Source organism: Theropithecus gelada, chromosome X (assembly GCF_003255815.1).
Source record: "Theropithecus gelada isolate Dixy chromosome X, Tgel_1.0, whole genome shotgun sequence".
Taxonomy (NCBI): Eukaryota; Metazoa; Chordata; class Mammalia; order Primates; family Cercopithecidae; genus Theropithecus; species Theropithecus gelada.
In genome coordinates, this window is record NC_037689.1 from 106855887 (window position 1) to 106868349 (window position 12463).

Below are 12463 nucleotides of genomic sequence, written 5' to 3' on the forward strand. Positions count from 1 at the left end.
AATAGCTAAAACAATCTTGAAAAGAGGAATAAAGTGAGAGAAATCATTCTATCTTATAGTAGCAATTATTATATAATAGGTACAGTAATCAAGAGAGCATCGTATTGGTGGAGTAACAGATGTGTGGATTAATGGAAGAGAATATGGAATCTAAAAATAGACCCACAAAAATATGCGCAACATATTTCTGACAAAGGTGTAAAAGCAGTTCAATGGAGGAAGAATATACTTTTCAATAAATGATGGTGGAGCAATTGGCTCCCATAGACAACAACAAAAAATTTGACTTAACCTTATTAAAAAAAAAAATTGCCTCAAAGTGGTGCTCAGTTTGCAGTACATATGCTAGATTTGGACTCATACAGAGAAAATTAGCATGGTACCTGCACAAGGATGAATGCAAATTTGTAAAACATTTTGTATTTGAAAAAAGAAAATAATTACCTGAAAATGGATTATGGTCTTAAATGAAAAACATAAAACTATTAAACTTTTAGGAAAATAACATAGTAGAAAATCTTCAAGATCAAGGGGTAGGAAAAGAGTTCTTAGACTTAAGACTAAAAGCACGATCTAGAAAATCAAAAACTGACCAATTGGACTTCATTCATTTAAAAAACTTTGCTCTGTGAAAGACATTGTTAAGAGGATAGAAAGACAAGCTACATAGACTTGGAAGAAATATTCACAAACTCTACATCTGACAAATGACTAGTATCTAGAATATATGAATAGTTCTCAAAATTCAACAGTGAAAAACAAACAATTCAAAAGACATTAATAGACATTTCACCTAAGAGGATATATGAATGTCAAATAAGCACATTAAAAAATGTTCAACATCACTACCTATTATGAAAATGTGAATTAAAACAAAAATGAGCTATTACTACATACTTAACAGAATGCCTGAAATAAAAAGTTGTAAAGCATCAGTTACTGGCAAGGACACAGAGAAACTGGATTATTGATAAATTGCTGGTGGGAATATAAAATTTTGAAAAATGATTTGGCAGTTTCTTAGAAAACCAAACATTCATCTACTACACAAATCAGAAATTTCAGTACGGGCAGTTATCCCAGAAAAATGATAATTTTTTGTTCACACAAAAACCTGCATACAAATATTCATAGCAATTTTACCCTAATAGCTCCAAACTAGAAACAACTCAGATGTCTGTTAACAAGTGAGTGGTTAAATGAACTATGGTACATCCATACCATGGAATAGTACTCAGCAATAAAAATAAACTATTGATACACATGACAATGTGGATTAAACTCCAGGGAATTATGCTGGATGGAAAAGGCCAATCCAAAATATTATATACTGTATATACTGTATGATTCCATTTACATGACATGCTTGAAATGACAAAGTTATAAATGTTGAGGGCATATTATGGTTGCTGGAGGTTAAGGGTGTGTGAGAAAAGTGGATGTGGTTATAAAATGGCAACATGTGTGATCTTTATAGTGACAAAACAGTACAAGTAAAATTGGTGAAATTTGAACTAGTAGGTGGACTGTATCAGTGTCAATATCCTAGTGTGATAGTGTACTATAGTTTTGCATGACATTACCACTGAAAGAAAGCAGGTAAAGTGTATATGGAATATTTCTGTATATTTCTTACAATTGCATGTGAATCTACAATGATCTCAAAATAAAAGTTCAATGTAAGAAAGTATAATGTTGGTGCATGAAGAGTTAGAAGATGGTTAAATCTATGATAAATGATTTTTAAAATTCATAAGAAGGATGTTGTCTAATAAAGTTGCATTTTTGATAGCCAAAATGGGAAGCCGAATGATAAACAGTTTCATGGAAAATGCCTCTAAAGGTCAACTGTGCAATCAAGGAAAAAAATGTAAACATCAATGTGAATGACATGCTCTTATATCCTTTGGAAGTAGAGTTGAGTTTATTTCGTAAATTTATAATAACTAATTATACTGATAGTTTGTTGCTTTATTTCTCTGATGAATTAATACAGGAATGAACTACCAGAAAGATGTGAATTTCAAAATCTGTGAGATATTTCAGAGCCTCTGTTGGCAAGATCACTCTTTTTTGGGAGCCATGATTTTTGCTTTATCAGAAACTTTTCTAGGGGTTGGAAGTTTTTGCTCTTTAGAGAAGTCCTGACGCCCCCCAAAAATTGTAAAGATAAAAAAGCTGGCCAAGTTTCTCATCCTGGTGAAGGTTATTTTAATTTTTGAAAATATTTTGAAAATCTTTAAAAGCTTATCAGAGAGTGTCAGTTCTTTGGGAGGAATGTATACTGATAGAGGCAAGGGTAGAGGATTTTGGGAATAGAAGGGCAACATGTTTGACTTCTATAGCATCTAAAACATAGATGCCCGGTTGCTTCTTGCTCCTAAATGTATTACGCTTATGCTATTTATTTTATCAAGTGGCTAATTATGTAAGAGAATCCCCAAAGGAGGTTTTTCTGGTCCAGGTTTTTGTTGGTGGATTTTAGTCATCTTGAAAATCTTCTAGTTCTGTTTCTGGGAATAGTTCATGACTTGAAGCTATTAAAACACCATTTTACCTTTGAGTTTCTTCAAAACATCGTGTAAGCAGCACCTGATGTGTATATTATTTACCATCAGGTCTAGAACTTGCCTGTTTAGCTGTTTATGATTGAATGCCTCTGCTACTTCAAATTTCAGACGGATTAAAGATTCTCCTTAACAGCTTCCTCTGTAAAGACAATAACCACAATATCTCACTGGGTCTCTCTGATACCATTCTTTCACACCTGATTATATCATTAAGTGACCCCACTGATTCCGTAGCTCACTTCCTGATTTTGTTGTCTTTGAAAAACTTTTAGTATTAATTTACGAATGTCTTATAAGGTGATCCTTGAAATTATTATTATTTCTTTTACTTTATTGGCCAACATTTACAGATTTCTTGTCTGCATGTAGGCAGTTTTTTTTTTTTTAATTAAAAAAAATGCTCCCCTTGTCCTCCTACCTCCCCAAGCTGTTTACTTTGTCATATAGCCATGGATAAATTAGATTTTGTTTGACGGCTAAATTATTTTTGATACACTGTGTGTATTTTTGGTCTTTTTGAAGTGATTTTGAAAAGTATTCCTATGGGCTTTCAATCTGTGAAAATATATTTTTGAAACAGCAGTAACTACATTGTGTTGTCACTCTTTCTCCTAAAGGTGGATAACCAAGTGATGGATAATTCCGGCTTGCTTGCTTAAGCTAGTATGTAAAATTAAATTACTATTATATAGTATCTCCTATAGATATTTATATCCTTTCAAAACCATATTCTTTTGAATCCTACAAATCTTATTATAGTAAGTAGCCATACTTTTTATGCAAACCTCAATTTTACATTTCATTCTGACAAAATATTTGATCAGTTTGTGGATAACTGAAGGCCTCTCAAAATTACATCACTTAATTTCTATATTGTGGCCAAAATTGTATTATTCCTATCAAGTTTTCTGTAATGACTATAGGCCTGTAAATTTATCAACACATTTTACATTTTAAAAATTTCATTTTTCCACTCACAGAATTTTTATTACCCTTTCCTTATCTAATATTCTAGATTCTAATATTCATAAACTTTGTATGTTTGCCTTCATACACATAGCAACATGCTTACTTATCTGTCCAGGTTGGGCCTGCCTGTTGTCTATATGTACCTTGGCATTGAAAGTGGTTGGTTTTTCTCCTTCTACCAAATTGCTTAAAGTCTATCCTTGCATCCTGGCCTATATTCTAATTCAGCTATTTTCCTTTTAAAGCTTCTAGAAAAAATATATATGTGTATATCGTATTTTAGTTACATTTTACCCCTCCCTATACATGTCAATTGTTCTTTCAAAACCACAATGAGATAGTATCTTACCCTAGCTAGAATGGCTATTATTTAAAAGACTAAAAATAACAGATGCTGGTGAGGATGCAGAGAAAAGGGAACTCTTATACACTTTTGGTAGGGATATAAATTAGTACAGACATAATGGAAAACAGTATGGAGTTTTCTCCAAAATAAAACACTAGAACTACCATACAGTCTAGCAATTCCCCTACTGGGTATTTATTTCAAAGAAAAAATTGGTGTATCAAAGGGACACATGCACCCCATGTTTATTGCTGCACTATTCACGATAGCAAAGGCATGGAATCAACCTCTGTCCATTAATGGATGAGTGGATAATGAAAATGTGGTACATACACACAATTAAATACTACTTGGCCATACAGAGAATTAAATTCTGTCATTTGCAGCAACATGAATGGAACTTTATGTTAAGTGAAATAAGCCAGTCACAGAAACACAAATATCATATGTTCTCACTCACATGTGGGAGCTAAAAAAAGTGGATCTTATGTAGATAGAGAGTAGAATGTTAGTTACTGGAGGCTGGGAAAGATATGTCAGGGGGAAGGGGATAAAGAGAAGTTGGTTAATGGGTACAAATATATAGTTAGATAGAAGGAATAAGTTCTACTGTTCTAATGTAGAGTAGGGTGACTATAGATAACAATATACTAGGTACTTCAAAATAGTTAGAAGACAGTACTTGAAATGTTCCAAACACATAGGAATGATAATACTGGAAGTGATTAATACCCTAAATAACCTGACTCAATCATTACACCCTCTATGCATGTAACAAAATATCACATGTTCTTTTAAAAATGTACAAAAATCATGTATCAGTAAATTATTTTCAAGTTGGCATTTTAAGTTGCCTCCAATTTTCTTTGTTTCACTGTCATAGGCCTGGCCCATTTGTCAAACTTTTCTTATTTTCTTTTACTCTAGTGGAATCTGCAACAGTCTGCCTTTTCTCCTATCTTGCCTCATAGTTTTTCCTTTTTAATACAAAATTCTTGATGACATTTTGTAAAAGGGTAGCCCAGCCTTCCTGTGTATCCTATAACTATTAAAAAGAGTCCTTGTGGATTCTGGAGAATTTGGAGTGCCCACTCTTTTTTCTCTGCATGGAACAGATGCTATTTAAGAAAGCATCACCCTAGAGATCTTGGCCTTGTATTCATTTCCAGGGCATTACATTTGGCCTACAGTATTGTATTTTCTTAAGTCTTCATATTTAAATGTGCAATGACCACTGGCTTTTCCTCTCCTGCCATCACCCGAGGCTGGCCTAGTAAATATAAAAAGGTTACCACGTAGCTAACATGGCTTTGTTCTAACATATAACCTTCATTATTATCATACACATGGCTGTCTACACACTCTACAATCTAACCTACTTATGCTATTTCTTACTAGTCTATCTCAGAGACATTTTCTCTGTATATAGTACACTGTGGCATTATAATGATGCCTAGATCTCATCGAAGGGTCATTCCCTGTTGAAGCCAACCTTCTTTAAGGCCCCTTTCCTCCTTAGAACCACAATTACTGCCCTCATGGAAATGAGAATATTTTACAATAATCTAGAGGCCCTTCGATGCTGTTTGTACCTACCACATCTGCTATATTTACCAACAGAAAACGGGCCTGTTCTATGATAGCCAAGGGTTCAGGAACACTATAGCTCCCACACTAATCCTGGCATTTTAAATTGAAGATAACAGGTCATAATAAATGGCATGTTGCTCAAAATGTGAAACTCTGACTTTAAGTCTTAGCTTCAACTATACATGCTTGAAGAAGTCATTAAAATCCTTTGAGCCTCAGTTTCCTTATCTGTAAAATGGTCTATCTCACAGGGTTGTTAAAAAGTTTAAATTAATGCATTCAAATTGTTTTATAAATTTTTATGATATAACAATACTTAGATTTTATAAACTCATAATATATTGGACCTGAAGACAGCCCTAGGGATCATCTAATACAAATACATATTTTTACAGATGACTAATCAAAGTCCCAAACAAGGCCAAGAAAATTGTGCAAGTTCACTACAGCTAGTGTGGCAAACCTTGAGTTAGAGCACATGTATCTTAATCTAGTTCTCTTTGCCTCTTTTTGTTTCCTTCAGTCAGTCGCCAGGTACTTTAGATTCTGCCTTGGAAAAGTGTTTGTATAATAGGAACGTTTATTGAATATTACAATGTCGCAGACATTCTTCTAAGCATTTTACATGTATTTCCACATTTAATCATAATAATAACCTCAGGGATTAGGTGCTATTTTATCCCCATTTTGCAGATGAGATAATTGAGAGTCAGAAAGTGTAATTTATCCAAGGATGCATAATCTTTATGAGATTAAACTTTCAAAAGCCAATTGAAAGATGATGTGAATAGTTGGATAGAAGTGATATGATTGGTATCCAAAGCAGGGTGATGGAGATAATAAATAGCAATAGCAGAATCCAGATTCAAAATTAGGTCATCTGTCTCCAGAACCCATGTTATTAACCAATAGTTTATTGCCTCTCATCTATTTTTTCTCTATTCCATCATCACCACCATAAACCTAGGCCTCAATTCCGCCTGAAGGATTTCCCTCCCTTCTTGTTCTTTTTCCTGCAACCCATTCTTCTCATCTCAGTCTGATCAATATTCCTAGGCCACCACTTCATTCAAATCATTATCTTTTTCAGGAACAAATCATAATTTCAAATTGTCTCACAAATCAAGTCAAAAATCCTGTCCCTGTTACTCAAGTTTCTCTAGAATATGAACTTTCCTCATTTTCTGATATGATTGTCCAGTATTCATCAAGATGAATCCTTTACTTTTGCCAGGTGAATTGTTGGATGAAACTTGACTTCATCCTTACCTCTATATTAGTGTTATTAATGTTCTTGTATCAGTTAGGATTCTGTATTGCACATGATGAAAAATCAAGTTAAACTGTCTCTAATATTAAAGGGAATTTACTAGCTCATTTAACTAAAAAATCCAGAGAAAATGGCTTTAGGCAAGGATTGATCTAGTGGCTGAGTGATGTTGCCAAGGCTCCAGATTAAATCTCTTTCACTCTGTTTTCAATGGTGTCCATACCAACTGTCAAAGACCACACAGTCTCCTTTCACCACACACGTGATTTGGTTTTTAATGGCTATAAGCTTTGTATCCCCATAAAACACTATTTGGTAGAAGAGAGAATCTGTGTCCTAGCATTTCCAAAAAATGTACAAAAGTTTATTCTGATAAGACCCTTTCAGTGTCTGCTTCAATTTAATTACTGGGCCCAGAGGAATAAGATGCATGAATTAGTTTAGGCTTCGGTTTACCTTTCCCTAAGTCAGTCACTAGTGCCAGGAGGACAGAATATCTTGATTGACTTTAGACATTTATGATGCACACATGGAGTTAAAGTCAACTCTGTCTGAACCACTTGGCTACAAATTGTGGATGGAATGGTTTTCCAAACAAGATTGAAGTTTGTCAGAAGAAGAGAGAAATGGGATTCCTGGAAGGCACTCAGCAAATGTGTACTACAGTTCTTCTCTCTTTCTCTTTGACAACTTAAATTGTATCTTCTCTTTTATGGCCAATTTAATTTTACTCAATCTAGTTCACACCAATCTCTGAAGTCATACGGCATGTATAATACAGTGTACTCTATATTTAGCTTTATATGTTTTGATAGTTTATGTATTTAGAACTTGTGATTCCAACAAAATCATGTTAATTTATGGCACAGGCTATGTATTTTAACTTTGTGTAGCCCTCACAGCATCTAGAACATTTCTGGGCATATAGCCAATGCTATAAAAGCACTTGTTCACTTGACTTGATGACTTGTTGAGTTAGGTACAGCCACTTTGTTCATTTCGGTCATCATCAAGATTGATGCTGATTGCTCTGGTTCACTCAATCATTTGGCTCTCCGCATCAATCATGAGGATAACACAGTAAATGGATTGGTTAGGCTCCAGTTCATTCACTGTGCACTTACAGATATAGCCTTGCCGATGAATAGTACTTGTCTGTCTGTACCGAAATCATGTTCCATAGTTTTGTGTATGTTTTTGAAGATGTATCTTTTTGTTTGGATATGACTACTATTAAAACCATTTCTATGGAATGCATTCTCTAATAATGGGTTACATTTGGGTTACTGGTAAGTGCTTTCCGTTTTGTAGTGTGTACTTGTATTAACTATTGTATCCTATTTGAAGTGCATCTGCCTTAACCTTTTTCTATTTCATTTTATTTTTATGTTCCATAATCAAACTTCTGGAAAACAGCATTAGCCACATTGAATGCAGTTCATCTTGTACAAATAATCCACTGCTAGCCTGATTTTTCCCCTAAATGGAACACTCAACCTTTTCCCCAGATCCATGGCATTTTTATTTTTCTATTAAAAGCTTAAGTGAATCTGAAAGAGTAGTTCTGTTCTGATTTTCTTTAAGATGAAAGTTTCAAAAGCTAATGAAAAGATGATGCGGATCATTGGATACCAGTGACATGAAAGTTTCTAGACCAGATCTCAAAGCATTTCAAGATTTTCCTGCTTCTGAAAATTTACACAACCTACTCTGTCATCCTGGAGTCATATTTTTCTTACTTCTTCCTGTAACTTTGATTACTTTTACTCATTCTTAAAATTTCAACTGAAATTTTACTTTATCATGAAGGTAGAAGTTAAGCCTGATTTGTTCACTGCTGTATTAGACATTCAATAAATATTATTGATTGACCGAATGATGAATGACACATTATTTACTCTCATTTTCACTAAATTTTAATTTGAAGTTCATTAATATAAACATAATTTTCAAATCAATGCAATATCTAAATTAGAAGCCAAGAGGATCATAAATATTTATCTGCCAAATAATGTTAAGATTTTAGAGATATTCATTTTAAAGCAAAGCACAGAAATCCTTGAGTTAAATGAAAGTAAGTTAAAGTGACAATAAAGATCTACACTAATAACTTCCATTTTGAAGACTTTAGACTTAATGAAGTAAAACTTTAAGGCTTAGCGTGGATAGATTTATATAAGTTGATAAAGGGACTGTAAACATAAACTGAAGAACCTGCTTCCAAAGTCTAATACAGAGTAATTTTTGTTATTTGAGAAATGAAAGTTAACTGAGAGTTATATTTGTTTTGTATTTTTCCTAAATTTTTAAAGATTTCTTTCTAATTCTGTATTTATCAGATATGTAGCACTTCTAATTTTGTAATATATTCTTACACATGTGCTGCATATTCATGAAAGAAGAGAATATAGACAGATAAGGATAAATAATATAAAATCACCTACAAAGCTGCCACCTGACATAAAACTACTGTTTACATGTGGTGCTTAGTCAAATGGACTTTTGAGTGATTATATACACACATATGGGTAGGTACAAAATAAGATCATGCTTTACATAAATATTTGTGATCTGCTGTATTATTGTAGTAATATATATATATGTATAAAATTTGCCATATTTAAATGTACCATTTTTAAATGTACAATTCAGTGGCATTAGGTACATTCACAAAGCTGTGCAACCATCCACTATCTCCATTTTCAGAACTTTTACAACATCCCACACAGAAATTCTGTACACATTAAACACTGATTTCCCCATTTCTCCCTCTTTCATGCCCCAGGTAAGCTTTGTTTTATGTCTCTAAGAACTTGCTTATTCCAGATACTACATATAAATGGAATCATTCAGTATTTATTCTTTCGTATATGGTTTATTTCACTTAGCATAATGTTTTCAATTTATCCATGTTGTAGCATATACATGATCTACTTTTTTTTTTTTTTTTTTTTTTTTTGCTGCTTAGAAATATATTTTGACTCTCTGTGCCAGTTACATAAAAATAAGAATTTTAACAGCTGCAAAGCATTTCTTTAAAGTGTGGATTTATCATAATTTAACCAACTGAGATTGAGATTGTTTACAATATCTTACTTTTATAAACAACAATTTGCTGGATATTCTTTTTTATTATTTTATTTTATTTTAACTTTTATTCTAAATTTGAGAGTACACATGCAGGTTTGTTACATAGGTGAACTTGTGCCATGGGTGTTTGTTGTATAGATTATTTCATTACCCAGGTATTAAGCCTAGTACCCAAATAGTTACTTTTCCTGATCCTCCGCCTCCTCTCTCTCTACCCTATGATAGGGCCCAGTGTACATTCCCCTCTATGTGTCCATGTGTTCTCATCATTTAGCTCTCATTTATAAGTGAGAACATGCAATATTTGGTTTTCTGTTCCTACATTCGTTTGCTAAGGGTAGTGGCCTCCAGCTCCATCCATGCTCCTGCAAAGTACATGATCTCATTCTTTTTTATGGCTGCATAGTACTCCACGGTGCATGTGTGTCACATTTTCTTTATCCATTCCACCATTGACGGGCATTTAGGTTGATTCCATGTCTTTGCTATTGTGAATAGTGCTGCAATGAACATGCACATGCATATGTCTTTGTAATAGAATGATTTATATTTATTTGGGTATATACCCAATAATGGGATTGCTGGGTCAAATGGCATGTCTTAAACATATGTATATATATTTTACCTTTGATTATTTTCTGGAAGTAGAATCATTGGATTAAAGGGTATGCATGTTTTGAAAGTGTTTTATTCTTACTGACAAAATTCCCTTAAAAATTCTTCTATCATTGGATACAGCCACGTTTCATAGTGGAATGCTATTTCTTACATCCACTTGATCATTTTTGTTGATCTTAGAAGCAAAAAAGTGGGTCTATTGTTTTTGTTTGTATTAATGTAATTACTAGAGATGTTTAGCACTCTTTATTTTGTTGTTGTCTATTGTACTGTTTATTTAAGTTACCTGTTTATGTCTCTTGCCTATTTTGCCTTGATATTGTTGCCTTTTCATATTTATTTATAAAAATAATTTGCACATAAAGATATTGTATATTTAATCACACTAGTTACATATTTTTATCTTATAAATATTAAAAAATATAGATGAGCAAAAGGAGAGAAAAAGTGAGTGAAATCTCATCACCCAGAGTCAACTACTGTTGACTTTTTGGTACATATTCTTCCAGAATTATTCTTTATACAAATGTGATCATAATGTGCATAACTTTTTCACTTAGTTTACTGTGAATCTTTTCATATGTATTTATCTATCCATCCTTCTATGTATACATGTACATATGCATTTTAATGGTTTATAATAGTCCACTGCATTAAATAAAATATTTAACCAAATTCTTATTTATAATGTAAGTTGTTTCTAATTTTTGAATTAAAAATAATGATATGAAAGACATCCTTGTACACAAATCTCTTAACATTTTTCCAATTATTTCCTTAGATAAATTTCTAGAGAAAAGATTGCAAAGTAAAATGGCATGAACTTTTGAAGATTTTTGATACAAGTTGCTAAATAGTGCTCCAGAAAAGTTATGACAATTTACCTTTTCACCATCCAGTACTTCAAAATAGCACCCATTTTCCTCCATCTATTCAACATTGAGCATTTTTATTTTTTTCTAAATTTTGCTAACCATATGCACAGAAAATGGTATGTCATTTAATTTTCATTTTTGACTACTAACAAAGTTGAATTTGTTTGAACTTTTTCTCACAGTTTGTTGGTCATTTGTATTTCTTGTTTTGTAAATTGCTTGACCTTATTCTCTGCCCATTATTGTCACGTACTGGAGTATGCACTTTTTCTTATTAATTTATAAGAACACATTCTATATTAAGGATATTATTCATTTGGTTGTCATCTATGTTTCAAGCATTATATTTTGCTGTTTGCCATTTTTATTTAAAGATTTTCCAATTTATTGCATATAACTTTATAACACATTTTTTTCTGAGAATCTCTATTACACTGTAGTAATTGCTTAATTTTTCTAATTCTAAATTTTTATTATTTGACCTTTTCTATTGATTATTTTTAATATTACTTTTCCTCAACATTTTATTTTGAAAAATTTTAAGGCTACAGAAAAGTTGCAAGAGTAGTACAGGTTGAGTATCCCTTACCCAAAATGCTTGGTACCAGAAGCATTTTTTTTCTAATTTGGGAATATTTGCATTACACCAGTTGAGGATCCCAATCCCGAAAATTCAAATTCCAAAATGCTTCATGGAGCATTTTTTTAAATGTCATTTTGGAGTTCAAAATATTTCAGATTTTGGAGCATTTCGGATATTGGATTTTCAAATGCAGGATGCTCAAGATGTATAATGACCACTTGTCTGTATTCTTCATCACTTTCACTAGGTTTGTTTTCTCTCAATTTCTCTCTCCCTGTCTCTCACCTCAACATGTGCACATATTTAGCTATAGTTTGCTTCTTAAGTTTGTTTATAGTTGGTTTGTTCCCTACATAAATTTGAAATTTGGATATAGTTTAATGTATTCCTTTATGTCTTCTGCCTTTAAGTTCATATTTGGAAGTCTTTTTTTTTTTTTTTTTTTTTTTTTTTGAGACGGGGTCTCGCTCTGTCGCCCAGGCTGGAGTGCAGTGGCCGGATCTCAGCTCACTGCAAGCTCCGCCTCCCGGGTTTACACCATTCTCCTGCCTC

General features: G+C 32.8%; 1 non-coding gene across 1 annotated transcript; it reads left to right on the plus strand.

The window, feature by feature from the left end:
* Nucleotides 1-322: 322 nt before the first annotated feature.
* On the plus strand, nucleotides 323-427 carry LOC112616685. Its single transcript, XR_003117722.1, has one exon. It is a non-coding gene; the product is annotated as a U6 spliceosomal RNA (small nuclear RNA).
* The last annotated feature ends 12036 nt before the right edge of the window (nucleotides 428-12463 follow it).